This window comes from Adelges cooleyi, unplaced genomic scaffold (genome assembly GCF_023614345.1).
Source record: "Adelges cooleyi isolate 19-005CV unplaced genomic scaffold, UGA_ACOO_1.1 ACOO_flye_CR_arks_rails_tigmint_CR_PRNA_9, whole genome shotgun sequence".
NCBI lineage: Eukaryota > Metazoa > Arthropoda > Insecta > Hemiptera > Adelgidae > Adelges > Adelges cooleyi.
Genome location: NW_026096579.1, coordinates 12,888,665 through 12,906,027, shown reverse-complemented (window position 1 = coordinate 12,906,027; position 17,363 = coordinate 12,888,665). Strand labels below are relative to the sequence as shown.

Genomic DNA, 17,363 nt, shown 5'->3' with positions numbered 1-17,363 from the left:
GTGTGTGTGAAAATTGACGAGGAATTTTTCTCGGTTCGACAATTCGGCGGGAGGGGGAGGGTGATACCACGAGACCGGCGGAAATGGGGCATTTTAAAAGCGGCCTTTTGTAGTAGACACAAAACGTCATAACGACACGACTTATAAATCAGCCGCAGACCCTATACGTAGTATAGCCGCTCTCCTTAGTGGTGAGAAACCGAACCGGGGGTCGACCGAGGGGTACAATAATATGGCAATACCGGATAAGTCGAGAAGACGACGGCGGAGACGGAAAGACGCGGAGGGCGACTGTTTAATTTCACGGTTCGACTGGCAAACTCTGTGCCACTGTGTGTGTGTGTGTGTGTGTGAGGCTGGTTGTTAAGTCTGCAGAACAAACGCACCGCCAATGATGTAGCTACGATCTGCCCTGGGTCGGGGATAGCGGTTACGGTATATATATATATAAGTATATATATTTAGGTCTATGACAAGATACCTTTATTCTCGGTCGACGACGGCCAAAGAGAAACTTTAGGATACAAACTTGCCACCATTGAACGCGTTCGACGAGTATCGCATTAATTAAATATAAATAACAAACCTAAGTGTGTCGTCAAACACACTTAGTGCGTTTATCGATAGTTATAATACACTCAAAAGCGTCCCCTCATTACATTCCTCGAGCGTAAGAATAATATATCTAATTCGTTCAAATACATCTAAATACTGTCGTAAACCGAAACCAAGTTAATGCTGTCTCGTTTTTGTACGTTAAGTTCAGTTGTGGGTCCATGCACTCAGATCTGTGGGTCTATTGTGCGCATAAATATAGTTAAAATCTATACGCAATGCGGTAGTCTAACTTACAATTATTAGTCATGCCGCACAAAGCAAATTGTAAATGTTTTATTACCAAATAAACTTTTTATTAAATTAAATAGTTAGATTCATTTTATTTTGGATCTAAATTCTGTAATAATTAGTTTGTACATAGGTACTATGTATATACTATGTTTGTAGGTCTGTAGTCTAGTATGTAGATTATATGTATGTTGTTCGTAAATTAATTTTTTTTGTACTGGTTTAATTGTTTTTTATTAAGGTTAAAAACTTGTATTATATTTTAAATATCTTGACTGTAAAAAGAATAAAAATCTTTTGCCTACCTAGAAAACAAACGAATGTATAAATGCAAATGGTATTGTAACAAAACATTATTTCTAGTTTTTAAACGCGAAACACCTTTAAGATGTGGTTTTTTCGGTCAAGATCAGATATTTTCCCTCAGATAAGTCATAAGTGAATTACGCTGTAATAAAAGGGTAAAAATAGGGGCAAATCTACATATTGTTATATAAAATATACATAATTTTATGTTGCTCTAGTTAATTGTTAGTACTTTTTATCAGAACGGTGAAATGGTTCTGTTTAAATTTCAGGATATACTGCCGTCAAGGAAGTAAACAAAGTCATAATAAAAAGCAACATAAAACCTCCCGTTTACAATAAAAAGTACTGTCAAGATAGTTCAACTGCTAGTTTGTATACGGCCTATAAAACAAATTAAAATTGTGTCTGTGTACAGTGTATGTGACATTGAACATAGAACCCTATTGTCAGACGGTAACCCCTGTAAGAGTTATGAGAGAAGATAAAAAGATTATTTTAAATAAAAGCCATTCAATATATTAAACGATTTGGAAATCACATATTATTGATATTGAACAAATACACGCTTAAAGGAAAATGACAGTAAATTGCAGAAGTCAGTGCTATTAAATAAAAAAATGGTTAGTGAAATGTTTGCATCGAGGAAAGATTTTAATCTAACCTACTGAGTGCAAGATCCTATAACAAAACTATAACTATATTAAGTGTGTGATTATAATTACATATTTTAAGTGTTAAAAAAAAAATGCAATTATAATATACTGTATGTTAGATTTTCTTAAAATAAAAAAAAATACTTTGTATAATTAAAAGTATTAAAAAAAACACAACAACAATTAAAACATGGCATTTCTTTTGTTCCAGTTGTGTCGTTTTCCTATTGTATTTTTGTGTAATGTGGTTTAACATAATATGTTGAAATCTTAATATCGACGTAAGTATGTTCCACTTAATGCGAGTTCAACACGATAAAGTTGTGCCTAGTATGGCGAGGGCGCGTTTTTGTAATTCTATTTAAACTCTATGTAGATCTTAAGGGGTTGTTGCAGCACTAATGTAAAGCTTGACGGAATCTTTTGTACGAGATTATCTCGCGACACATTAGTTACATAACAACAGTGAGGGCGCCGTTCGTTTATGAATGCTACCGTGAATAAATTTAATTTGCGCGACCCATTCAATAATAATTCAGAGTAGGCGATAAGGCGCAAGTAGCAAAAGGGAGAAAGCGCGGCATTAACGAATGCTTGAGCGCATTATTTTTGTCGACTTTAACCGGAACTGACAATATTTTTTTGTGAGCAGACTCGGGCATAGTGTTTTTTAGTAGCACACTTGAACTCCTCCGACGGATGTTGTTATTATCATCATCATCATCGACTGCGTTTATTCGGTTCGTCGCCACGCCGAGAAGATACGTACTTGCCCGTCTTTTAGTAATATATTTCGAAAACTTATCGCTTGTATTTAATGAACGGGACACGCGATAATGTCATTGTTTTGAGCGATACACTCTTGTCGGTAATCAATGAACCCAACAACAGGTGACGACGGCCGGCCAGAACTCTTACCGTGGCCACATTGAAATCATATAATATTTTATAACGCGGAGAAGAGCCGAAATAGTAGTACTTTGCGGGCACTTAACGTCATCACGTTTGCTTAATACGCCGGCTGCGAGCATTTCCGTGTAATACCTGATGCGTTTTCGGGCGGAAAGCCACCAATGTAATCAGATTTGTCTGGGCCAAGTATAAGCCGTGGAACCGCGCGTTCGCGTTAGCTACTGCTGCCGCCAGAGTAATATCTAAAAACGAGTATTACGTGTGTGTGTGTGTGGGGGGGGGGGGGGGGGGTGAGGTGACGGTAGTGGGCACTAAGCGCATTTTCGCAAAAGTAAGTACCCACGCGACTTTAATGCCCCGGGGAACCGAATACGCCGTCGGGTTACATTTCACGTAGGTATACCTAATCGGAATGTAGGTATACCATTCGAGTTTTGTATCGAAGCCACCGTTAATATTATTATTATTTTCGATTAATTCTTAGAAGATACTGCGAATTGTACTGCGGAAGAAGAGAATAGAGATATTTTATCCCTGCGAATACAATATAATATGCCCGTCTCCGTTGACCGTTGAATAATAAATGACAGTGGCAAATATCGCACGGCACCGGATGGTACCGTTTTTTTTTGTGCTAACGGTCGACCACAAGTGTGTTTTAGGAAAAACCAAGGAAAACCGAACCTGACGTTATTAATATTCAGTGAACTCTACGCCGACGATCGCGTAAAAAGGGTATGGGGGAAAAAAAGGCATGCACGAAAGTCCCAAAGGGATTACGATACGTCGCCACATGAACGCATTATTCCGCTTATTTTCCTATCCAATCTTCCTATTATCCGTGACAATTTTTTAGTGTCTCTGAATGCGCGACAGTCCGTTATAAATATTTCAATATGCTCGGGCGTTTTCAGACGTGGTATATGTTTACCGGAAAAAAAAAACTATTTTTGCGAAGAACAGTAGACAATCGCTCGAATTTGTCGAGCTATTAATAGCTGATGAGACTCTGAGCGAGATATTCAAGTAGGAGTAGCGCGAATGGGTAGGCCGGGTGGAGTGTACATTTCCTGCTTAGCCAGAGAGTCTTAACTGTAATCATTGTTGTTATATACTGTGTTATCCATAGCCGTTGAGCCGATTAAACGCAATCAGGTTAAAAGGAGCAACTAGCGTTAGACGGAAGAGGCAAGGCGGTTAATTTGTGGTGAACATCATACCGTGCGGACGGCGGGGAGAGATGGGTTACGGCCGAATACATAACCAACCACGCCTTGTTCTATTCTCTAACAAACACCGTTAAACAAATAAAGGACATAAATTCCGAATGATTTACACGGTAAACGCCTTTTGCCGATACTTACCGGGCAACGCATAATCGACACCGGCCATTTCCTGAAGGGTTCTATTACCATCATCGTCAAGGCGTACTGCACTATACGCCATCTAAGTATACATATCAATCGGCCATAGACTACCACCGTCGCCGCCGGCCTTTATTATACATAGTAGCATGCCGATATAAGAATATTATAATTTCTAATGGCGGGACGGTAATAAAATAAGACGCAGCGCGTGAGAGAAATATACAATATCGCGTGTTCGATCGCATTAATTCTGTAAAGGTACATGGTATATATTTTAGTGGCAAGACTCACCAATGCGTCAAACTTTATTATAATAATATCTCCAAGCGCAATACAAAAACAACTATATGGTATGGTACAAGAACAACCTTTGTCGAACACGCGTAATTGTTTTAACCGTTGCGATAAAAGACACTTCGCCGACAGCTGCAGTCAGATATCGTTTTATGAAAATGTAATTGCTTGGTGTATAGTCATTAAAACTAAAATGATTATACACCACAGAGACGATCGCGGGTTGTGTGCTCAGTTCTAGACGATTGAGTGTTTACACAGGCCGACAAACTCTCAATTATCTGAAACGCTGAACACGAGAATTTCGCTCAAAAGTTAGCGCAAACAATTCGAATTGTGATTCGACAAACCCACTGTTGGAATTCGCTACCTGACAATTATTGTTGTTGTGTTTTAAAAGCCAACCTTACATCTATCTAAACATGCGAATTGTTTGTAAAGGATCGACAGTTTGTTCGCGTTTCCTATTTCGCGATTATAACGATCGGCGTTATAGGCTTAAGAAAAATACTTTGCTCGGGCGGACATCTTATAGTCCTCGTTCGCCGAGAGAATAGCAGTGCGCAGAAACGGAAACGCATTACAATCGCATGCGCCTGCGCAGTCAGGAGTAACGCATTCATGTACACCGTCGTATTTCTATGCCATCCGAGCATTGTCAGGCTGCAAACGGAGTTTTAAGTTTCACTTAGCCGGCATCAAAGCGACATTCATTCCTTGGGGGATCGACGAAAAAGTTTTCTATATAATTATTTTAATCGCCATTTTATAATTAGAAAAATCCGGTCCTGCGGGACCGTGAACGGATACAGAAGAATTAAATACTCGAAATCACCGTCAATTCTATGGCGTTTTCCAATTAAAACCGTAGGACAATCTAAAACGCATTTGGCCAACTTTTATAATTAACAAGTGTTTTTATTTAATTTATTTTGCTACTCGAAAACATGTTACAGACGTTTACGTCTGGTAATTTTTTGTTTTACTAACGGAACTTTAGAAACGTCCAAAGCTACAAAAAAACATTATATATAATATAATATATACCTATATTAAATACACAACACCTAATTCTTCATGTTGACTTTTATTCATTTTATTAAAAAACTTTATCCGGTCAAAAACAAACTTTTAAATTTAAATAAAGTTTTTTTTTTTAATTATCCGACTTTCTTTCACGTCTCGCCCACTCTTCCTTACACGCTTTTAAAATTAATGGTCCCAAGCGTGTACGCCGCCGCCGGTACCATTGTACAAAGTGGTAATGATTTATACGGTAGGTAAGGTCGATAAAAATCTAAGTGAAAATTCTTAAAAAAAGTTCCAGACATATTTTATGCGCGTGAGTCGCAGAAGGAGCACGACAAAAAGTGAACAATTAAGACCCACTCGTTATCTGATTTCATGGAAATAATAACAAAGTGAATCCGAACGAAATGTCGTAATAAGTTGAAGACGGCTAGCCGTGTCGTTGTGTAACACCTTATTAATATACAAGAACAGCTAATACTTAAGCTCAAGGGTACAAATACAAACGTTTTAAATGTTATTTATTTACACGTTGACGAATGCGTTCAGAGAACACATCAATTTTTTCTCAAGGAAATCGTTGGCAATCCATCCGCGTACTGCGACCGACTGCGTGCACGACAATATAGTTTCGGTACATTTACCAACCACGTCGACCCCATTTCGGTCTTAGTCATTATTCGGACGAATAAAAAAAAAAAAGAACAAACGGTAAAACCAGAAGGTCGGCGGGAGTGTTTTGAATAAAAATAAAATAAACCCTGAAAAATAGCAAACGGGACCCCGTCGGCACTGGCTTGTAGTAGTATTTTTTCGCCGTGAATAATGTTGTCCGGGTACATCTGCTGAATGTTAAACAGCCGTCGCGCATCATATGAAAATACACAAAACGTTATTTGTATTTATATACATCTAATTTATATATATTTTTTTTCCGCGTAAAATTATATTATTTTGTTCCAACTGTTCTTCTGGTTTTGTCGATGTTGTCGATCGGACAATAGAAGAGAAGGGCGGGCAAAAAAAAGAGAGGAAATTAACTCTCTCTTATCCGTCCCTCTGCTGCTTTGTTTTTTATGTTCGGGAAATTTAACACTACAGTCGATTTTCACGACCGATAACGATGGGGGTCGAGGCTCGATTTCCAATGTATATATGTTATATACCACCACCAAAAATACTATCAGTCCGCCAATACCGATGTAACCCTATACAACGGCGCGCAAAGTAGTATATTTTTTAGTAATTGCGTGACTGCTGTGGCAATAATAATAATAACAACAATGATTATGATTATACCCGGACTGTACTTTTTTTGGTGGTATCATTTTACCCTGTGCATACCCCCACCCCCTCTTGCCCTTAATATCATCCCGTTACCCGCTGTCGTTGGAAAAACATTCCCAAACAAATAATAATTATAATTATTACCGACGCACTACCGACCCGTAATAGCCGGTATTATATACATATATATTTATAAATTGTTGCGGAACACGAAACGCTATGTTGGCCATAACACTGGTAACAATATTTTGCACTCAAAACGCACACATATCCGTCGTTTGGGTCGAGCCCATAGACCGGCTATTTTTGCCGGTCATTATTTTGATTTGTTTTAATGGCTTTTGGAAAACCGACACAGAGCAACATCGGCTCGTTTAAATCACTATGACCACCAACCAATTCGGATCAAAGGACGCGACGACACGATTGTATATTTTAGCCGATGATGTATTTTTTATTTTTTTATTAACAATCGCCGCTAATAATAATTTATACATTATGATGTTGGTCAGAGTCATAGCCTTTGTCGTTACCCTTACGGTAACAGCTGTGATATCACTCGAATAATTAGAGAATTAAATGCTCAAGTGGGCCTTTTTGTTTCAATTATCGTAAGTTTCTAAATTGCATATTATTTTCTTTCCCGGAATAACCGCCGAGTCGCACCGTTAAAACGTATCTCTGTTTCGAATTTCGGCTTTAGTCTCAGTCAAACGGCCCGGAAGCGTTGTTAATCGAATTCAATTCTCCAATTCTCCCCCGTTGAAGCGTTTCTTGGCGAAATTAATAGTATCAAATATATGCACAGGGTGGTATTATAGAAATCGTGCATTAATTTTGAATTTTTAACTTACTCGAGATTAATTTACATTTTTAGTAAAATATTTGCCCAGTATTTTACCAAGACCGTTGTGGTTGAAAGTTTGTAAAAACACATTATGGGTCTCCAAAAGAAAATAGCGCGTTAGGCGAATTACGCGCTCAAGTATTTCCAGTTGATTTTAAACGGGAGATAACGATTCTTTGAAAATCACAATTAAGATTGTCCGGGGTATCGTTCTTGAGGATTTCTCTGTTTTTGGTAGCTAATGTTGAATTTAGCAGACATTCGCTTTTTAGTCTGTGACGTTAAGTAGCGCTAATTGCACCGGAAAGTTGTGATGGATAGAGTTTTTACTTTTTACCATTCTCGGTGGATTTAAAAACTCTTTTGTCTCTAGAAAATTCAACTGTAACAACAACCTGTCAGGTCGAGACTCGAAAAAAAAGTTTCACGGAGCGATACAAAGTAATTTTTTTCCCCGCTATTGCTAAGTATTTAATAGGTAGACGGCTTATACCGACAAACTATCAACGGCACACATCGTCGTCTGATTAATAGTTCATACAAAGGTAAAACAGGGTTAGGTGGCGTTCACATAAGAAAACCGTTGGGCAAAGAAGAACTCTGCGTGAATATAAATTACCCAAAACGTTTTTACCAGCGAAACTTGGCCCGTTGTAGTCGAGATGGAAGAAGCCTGTCAAAACTTATGTGTACCACGAGTAACGATCAGTACTTGTACCTATTCTACTTAAGTATTTTAGTAAATGAGAGAACAAAGTGTAAGCAATAATTAGAAAATAAGAATTTTATTAAAAAAACAAAACATTGTAGATATTAAAAAATGTGATGAAGAATGTGTGTAATCAAATATATTTTGTAACATTATATTTTTAATTAATTTGTTAACAAAAAGAGTGTGTAATATATAATATAATCAGGAACTTTCGTTACTTCATACACAGTTTGTCATTATTGAGTTTAAAAATGCACATTGAATTGTTTGCAAACAGTATTGGACGAGTCGTGAAAAAAAAAGTAATTTCGAAAATGTTCAGATGAAATCAAAATTTATTGCGTTTGCATTGAACGGTATTTTTGACGAACACGGTACATTTGTTTTGGCGGGTACTGTGAAGATTTATGAGCGACTCGAAATCTGTAGCGCGGGCAATATTTCAAAGGAGTTTGAGAGTCAAAAGTAAAAAGTAAGTAATAAAATCGAAGAAGTTGTTAAAAAAGACGTTGGCAAAAGTTTAGCCCCGAGTCCCGTGTATGCCGTGGATAAATTTGATATCAATATAATAAAGCTGGCCACGAAGAGAAAAAAAGTAAGAACTCACTCTCCGACGTTTTACCCTTCGGTCGCCAATTACACCGTGGGTTCTTCATTTTTTTTCTTTTCCCTCTTGAGTGCGTTATGTGCTTTTGACGCTTTGACAGCAGAGGAGACGGACAAGCGGCAGAGTCGGCCTCGCACGGAAACCGTTTTCGGACGTGTATCGACTTAACGAACACAGTACACGGCGGGCATGTCGTACAATACATATATATATATATATATATATATATAGGTATACATAACGGTCCTAAACACAAATATACTTTGCGATCCGGTCACGAACATTAAAAATTACCTCACACCTCCCAGCGCCACACCATCGCAGCCCAAAGGACTCGGTGGAGTTTTAATGTGTAGTGTCAAAAATGTGTAAGGCTCGAGGTTGATGGGCGTAGTTCCAGTATTATTTCACTTGGCCAAACACGGAATCAAAAATAGAAAAAAAAAAGTTAATCATAGACATACCATCAACAAAGAACAAAGGCTTGTTCCATCGACAGAACATAATATAATGGTCGCCAGAATGTGTTATTTGAACCGATTTTAGCCGCTAGAGATTTGTCACACACTCAATGACGACTGTTAGCTTTGTACTGTTAACGCGTGTCAACTCAGGCTCGCCGGTTTAGTCGTGACTTACATACATAGTTGAGGAGTTGTTATGGCAGATGTTGGTCACAAACTTCACTATTAGTGCACGGTATTCCTTTGAGAAAGATGTACGTCTACGCATACACTAATATATATATACCAGTTCAATTGTTTAAACGATAATTGTAGCTTAATATATCGTATTTGCTATGTCTGTTTTTCTAATACGTTCTGATAACAACGACGGCACTATACCACAGCTCTTGTCTTGGCATGGCTCAAAATTAAGTGGCAAACTATTTGGGACAAGTTACCCAATTGGTTGTGTTAGTCAGTGCACCTATTTCGAAGTCAGTAGGTACTATTGTAGTACATTATTAATAAAGTAACTAACAATTAATAGAACCATGGTGAGTATTGATTTTTTTTGTCAAAAAAAAAATTATTAATTAAAAATGGTTATGTTGCCAACAGTTACAAATTACCAAACTCTTAAATAAATCTACTACCAACATAATATTTTCCTCGGACTAATTATTATCATTTGTCGGCTAATACCGGAATATCTAATAACTGTGAGACAGAATAATAAAACATTTTGAATTTCCATAATTTAATTATCTGAGAAATTATTATAAAACTGGTAATTTAGTTACAAATATTAACATTTTTAATTCGTTTTCATAAAGACTTAAGAGTTAATTTAAAAAGCTTAAAAACTGTTTTAGTGTAAAAAAAGAAAAAATATTATTGTAAAATGTATACCTAACGGTTTATTTTATCGAAGCTTAAAATATATCATATACTATCATTTCAAACTATGGCATCTACTCAGGTAAAACGCTAAAGAAAACTTTATAAAAGCTTCATAATCGGCTAGTAGTTGCTCGGTCTGTGTTAATAATTATCGCATTAGATTATCCACTGGCGTTATTTAAAACAACGTCCGCTAAAGTTTTCACTTCATAAACACGAGTGTACTAACATTCAAAATTAATTATAATCCACTGCAGAACTTAAGATAATAATATACTATTAAAACAATTTGCCTAACTTTTATATAAAACTATAGGGCTTGCGATAGCTCGAAAAGTTTCCATGACACCGTCAGTACCACAGACGTCAGCCAAATATTCAAATCAGTATGCTCGGATGATAATTGCTAACACCATAAACCTAGTAAACTATTTTAAAACTAAGCTCAACATTTCAGTCGGCCCTTTTCACTTCACAACGGGCAACTGTTAAAAGTACTGTTTTGATTGTACCGTATTACCACTATGTAGCTTTGACCAACATTACCCGCAAAACCATGTGTGTAATACATGCATATTTTTTTCTCCTTTATCTACGAAAAACCTTATTTGTTTTGTAATACTTCTGTGCGATGTCTACGACAGCGTGTCTAAGTATGTTTTCGACATAACCAGTTATATGGCTCTGTAGTCGTTCAGTCATAACGCACACTATACTAATACAAAATCTAAACGCGCTCTAGCACTGCCACGAACATTCGCATTCTTTTGGGATATATGCTGTAATCGAATCACTGAGTTTTCTTCTAGAACACTGGACGTGTGCCCGGAATCGTTAAGACTTTAAATCTCTTGGCTAGGTACCCCGACCCTCCCCGTCTACCACTACCGCGGTGCAAGTCCGTACACGCTGCGGAAAATCTCCGCGCTGTTTTTGACCTTCTCTTCTTACAGAGCACGTATGTATGCGCTCTGGTCTAAGACCCGTTGCTGGCCCGCGTTAATCAATCCTGTATACCGCAGTACTGCCACCATTTCACTGCTGCCTCTCGAGTGCCTGCCAATTTTCCGACTAATACCCGATGCGCGATTGGATTGGAAATATCAAGCTTTGTTCGCCAAAAAACATCACCAGTGTTACTCTAAATGATTTACAGCATTACAGTGTACCGGATAACTGAACGCTTTGAATAGGTACACGGATCTACCGTTTAATGATCATGAATAAATTTCAGTACCACGATTTTGTTACATTTGTTTAATATCGTGTACGGGGAAATTGCGACACAGATCAAAAGACAAAATACCAATATTGTTGTCTTTCCACGTATCTGCCTATCCGGTAAAAATCGTGAACAAAGAAACAATGGTTAGACAACGCTATAAAATAGCGCAACGCTAAAGAGATTGCTGGCTATCCGCGGTATAATAGTCGAAAGACGGACAAAGTATACACAAAAATATGTCTCAAAATGTACATTTCTAGAACAAAAGTATATTATGTTAGTTAAGCGTGCAATAATGTAATAAAGTTTTATACCCAAATTATAATATGTAATTGAGCAGCATAATATAGTGCAACGGTTGCTAATGAATAAACTAGTTTTTGAGTCTAAAATGGCCAATCTCACTTTTTGTAACATTTGACAAATGAGCTTTTAAACTTTTATTTTTTATGAGGCTCTGTATTTTTTTTTTTTAGACCTGCATAAGTTATTTAATTTTTGCTTCTAGAGTGTCATTTTTTTACAGTATATAAAGTACGTTTTAGTTTTATGTGTGGTGAATTATAACTAGTTTATACCAAAAAATGTATATTGGCCCTTTTAGACCCAAGGGACAGTCATTATTATTAGACTATTACTTATTTAATAGACTAATAAGTATTAAAACTTCACTAATACAATCATTAAGTTTTGATTAACACCTCTTTTGTATTCTGGTTGCACCGTTTAAGACGGTTTAACGGCTAAAATTTGGTATGAATTAACACAATATGTATACTATAGTGTAACCGTTTTATATTCAAGAAACTATTTAATCGCTCGTCGAGTTTTGATTAAAATACTTAATCTTGGTTAACAATTGCCGGTATGTCGAATTAAACGGATTAAAGTAATAACTCGATATTTAATTGTATACAGTCTCTCGTTTCCATACTGTGCGCGTCGTCCCTGTGGTGTTTAACTTTATCGAGCGGTAAAATTACTCTCAAGTAAACTAATGTATACATTTCCGCTAGAATGTTAAATAATATTATGCTAAATAACTACTACTAAATAACTCCGCTTTAAATACTACTCTAATTAACCTATATTTAATGTACAATTTTTATCAGAAGCGTTAATATCGAATAGGTGTATGACGAAAAGCAAGATTATTAAAGAGTGTTTCAATCAGGTAATTTTTTAAAACATTTTTACTTCCATCCCTTTACAATACTGATTAGTGTTAACCCAAAGCAATTCCATTTGAAATGTTTTAAATCGTATTATTACATTATACAACTGTCGAGCGGTCGTGAACATTAATAATAATATTTGGCCGCGATAAAGGGATCGTTAATACGAAAAAGACTGTGCGCAGTGTTTATAACAATCGCTCCTCTTTTTGTTTTCGGCTAAGATAAACAATGTGTTTCCTCTTTATATACATTGTTCGGTTTGTGTTACATTGCTTCTTTCTCTGTACGCCGAACATGGCGATACCACCGTATTGTTTAAGTGGGTTGTCGTATGAAGGCACGAAATAAAGAAACAAGTGTACCATTTTATAACCCTAAAACAATAGTTATATGCGCGCAGAAGAAATATATAGAGACAGAGCAGCGGTAGAAAACTTTTCCGGTTATCTCCTCACTACCACCACATCCTCCTCGTCCACCACCCCTACGACAACGGTTTTCTCCCTATACACTAACCCTCGGCCAAAAACGTGCGGATTGATACGAAAAAAAAAGTAGGGTCCGTTTCCGAAGAGTCAACTCGGTAAGCAATATAAGAGTAAGTATACACACACACATACTGGCGAGTGTATAGCAGGAAAATAAATCTGCGGCCAGGAACCGGACCTTCCGTTTCCGGGCGGACGACCAAAACGCATATGGCAGAGAAGAAGGACGACCTCGAGGGGGGGGGGGAGGAGCTGCTGTGGGCGAAAGGATTTATGAAAAAATAAAAGTTTTTAACGGAACAACTTTTATCGGCAATCGCGTACTTGGTTTTACGGCTTTTATATTATGTGCGTATGAGAACGACAACAGAGCTGACGGATAACGTCCCCTGAGTACGATGTCTTGTCTTTCTGCTCATTTCCAGGCAGCGTCCGGGTTGACTGATTTTTGGCGTCGCCCCAAACACCGCCGTTCTATCATTATGCTTTTCTGTGTGAAACCAAGGATAACACTTTTGGCATTATCTCGAGTCGCGGACAACGACAATGGACTTCAACAACAATTATTATACTTACACAGCGTGTACGCCGCGGGGCGGTTTTGCCCACAACGTATAATAGGTATAATCTTAGCAGGGCAAAACACAAAAATACATAATATATAATATTATTATAAAAGACGTTTGAGAAACGTCTCGGCGGTTTCTCGTTCGACTCGATGCGTTTACCGACAAACAGTGCTCCTCCGGTAATAGGATGGACTGTATTTTGGACTCCTGTAATTTCCTTTATCGCGTATTATACCCTATTATAACAGTATTATTATTATTATTATTATTATTATTATTATCATAATCTTAATCGCGCCAACCGTTTCGGTCGCAGTCGGCGTGCGTACCTTTTTATCCCCCCGTTCAAAGGCGGAGGCGGAAGGCTTAAGACAAAGAGCCCAGGGACGAGAGCGGCGGGTCGTGGCATAAACCAAGACATAAAAAAAACTGGGCGCGTTCGGTCGCGGAATGGCCGTTAATATTATCTGAAACGCCACTAAAATTCGAGACATTAAAAGAAAACCAATGAAACCCACCAACGGACTGTGCGGACCTTTTCTCCACTCACTTTAGACAAACGCGTGCACCCCATAAAAATATAATATATAATACCATCACAAAGCAATGGAGTTTACATAAAAAGCGCGCTTAAAAGGTTCGACGGCGATCGTTTGACTTTTATCATTACGCCGACGACCGTCAATCGTAAAAATATTATTTACTACTATATGGCGCACGATGAATTATTGTACTCGGTGTACAGTTTATTATGTGCCGTTTGTATATGTATAAATACATTGTAAATATATATGAGTTGTATTTTACCGGCCAAAAGCTAAGCCCGGACGATGGTACAAACATAATAATATACCTAAACTCGAAGTAGAACTGACATAACGTTCAAACGGGGGAAAAAAATAATACTATTATTATGTACTATTTTTATTTTAATTCGACGGGTTTGTATCGTACAAAGGAAATTGAAAACTGTGTTTTTCCCCTTTGATTTTCGATCCGTACGCAAATGTTTTTCAGTCCTAACATAACATAATATATATTATTATTATAACGCGGCCGGTAACCGATTTCGATCAAGTTTTGCCGTTTTAACGTCACAGCGCCGGGCTCGTGTAATTTAGTCACGCGATCACAGACCAGATGTAAAAAACGTCGGCCCGGTCGGTTTTTATGCACCTATTTCGCCGAGAAAATTACAAACGAAACAAATCCAAACTGAGTAGTCAATTTCCTATTATATTATTTATACACTACTGCACTGTATATATTTTTTTTTGCGTTGGAAAATCAATGTGCCCGTTCGGTTTATCGCAATTTGTAGGCGCCCACGGTAAACGCTATAACAATAAAAAACAGTTAATTTTTTTTTCGAATATTCGAATCGTATACAATATTGTGCATCGCAAAGCGTTTCAATGATTTATCAGGCAAACGGTGGAATGTTATGCGCGGGGATTAAGCATGAACAAACTCATCGAATTCGACAAAAAAAAAAGGGTGAGTGACGCGCATTTTCATATAGGTATATTTTAAAATAGTACATTTAATATTATATTTCTGTTGTTCTATCCGCTAAACAATACATAACATGCATCGTCAAATAACAGCTGGTTTTCAAAAACATCTAGACTGTTTAGCATTAAAATTACTAAGAACAAGATAATTTTATGTGGTAGTTGTTGGTGCTAGTGGCATACAACTAGAAAAATCGGTAGAGAATGGCATTTTTTTTTTACTCAAATAACCTGTAAATCACTTTATTGTTGTTGTATATACATACAAAACAAAAGAGAGGTCGTTGATCGCATGACGTTTCCTCACATAAATAGACATATCGTCTTAATCTATCCCAAAGCTAATACATTTTAATTGCGCCACTGGGTATCATAATTTGAAAATCCCAACTCGACGACTACTAAGCATACACATCCATACATAATGCACACACGCGGTCGTTATCGATTTCTTTTTGGTAATGAGATGCTTTGAGAGAGGTTTTTTTTTATCGCACCGCTTTACCGACGACACAAAAAAATACTACTGTCGCATATACACATTGTTTGAAATGCTAATAGCGCATTTAGCCTTTGGCGACCTTTCCGTGTTGACATTTTTATTGCGCGCCGGGGCAGCGTTTTTGCCGACCCTATACGTTAAGTAAAGCAAACGGTTATTCATTTTTTCTTTCCCTTTCTTTCTTTACCGTTTCTATAGCCAAACACAGCACATAGGGTGTCTAGGCCCTACCGTATAAAAAAAACATTGGAGCGGTATTACAAATTAAGTTTATGTTTTTAAAAACTTACACGATCAGATGATTTTATTTAATAATTTCCTTTCATTTATGTATAATATATATATTTCTATATAATACGTCCATCTCTTCAGAACCCCTGAACAGATCAAGCTGAAATTGTTAGCACTTATTCGTCAACTAGGACGACCCCGCAGAACGAACAGCTACATAGTAATATATATATAAATGTAATTGCGTTGTTTTGAAAAATGATTGTAAGGTGAGATGATTACCACCGTTTTGCAGTACACGCGAATTTTTGTAAATGAACTGAGTCAAATTATTTTGTTTCTACCTAAATAAAGTTATTCATACAATGTATGATATTATTATACATAGCTTTTAAATTGATATCAAACTTTGTTAACTTAAACGTTTTAGCCAATAACAAATGTTGTTGGTAGTATTATGATAAAATTAAATCGAAGTTTTGAGGTAAAAATTAATAATTTATCTATTGCAACCAGGAAGCGGCTAGTGAGTAAACACTCCCGAATTGTCTTACACAGTACGCTTTGCGAAAGACAACAGATGTCCTTACCGTACGTTATTGCGTTTCTTCGTTTGTACATTATAGCCGCTATAACATTATCTCATTCTCTGACGCTTTCTTGGCGACATACACACGAGCACAAGGGTAGAATAATATTTCAGTTTCCTTAGGGGGACGTCACGTATCGTTAAGCAAACGCACCGAGACTTGTGTAATTCGCCGGGCTCGCGTTCCGGATGCCAATGTACCGGCGGTCCTAAGGGGAATTCGGATTATTGAAATTCACGTTAAAAGCACACAGGCAGGTACTTATATGTAGGAAAAATAATAATATAATATGAAAAAAGAAACCGAAAAAGATTATGTTACCAGCCGGGTACGCGATACACGCGCGTTCGTGGCTGCATGCGCGGATACTTCAACTTGTATATTTGGTCGAATAAGCTGTATGCTCGAACAATATAATGCCGGCGTTGTTCAAAGGCCGCGTCGAGTTAAATCCGTTTGGCAATATAAAAACATCAAAGGCGAAAATCATCGACGATAAAATATTTCTTTCAGAGTACCTACCGCACGCAGAACGCCCGTCAGAGTCAATGCGATATAATATTTTATAATATTATTTTAGATATAAATCATACTTTTTTATTCGACGGTTAGGGGTGCCGTGAAAATTGCGTTGTTCGCGCATGAAATATTGATGATTCGGTAAAACAAACCGACTGTTGACACAACAATTATTACCGTAGTATGCTTTATATATTGTGAAAAAGGCGTTTTCAAAACACACACGACTCGATCTGAATATGTAACACGTTTAGTAGAAAACCGTTGTGTTTGCACTTTCGCCTTGTAATTCTGATTTCTGGCAAGATGTACACATGGGGTGCCTAACTAAAGGTTAG

The 17,363-nt window shown here is 37.2% G+C and overlaps 1 protein-coding gene across 3 annotated transcripts in view; it reads right to left on the bottom strand.

The window, feature by feature from the left end:
• LOC126846871 (semaphorin-2A) overlaps positions 1-17,363 on the bottom strand; it is a 247,954-nt gene that overhangs the window by 37,661 nt on the left and 192,930 nt on the right. The gene's annotated exons all lie outside the window — the stretch shown is intronic.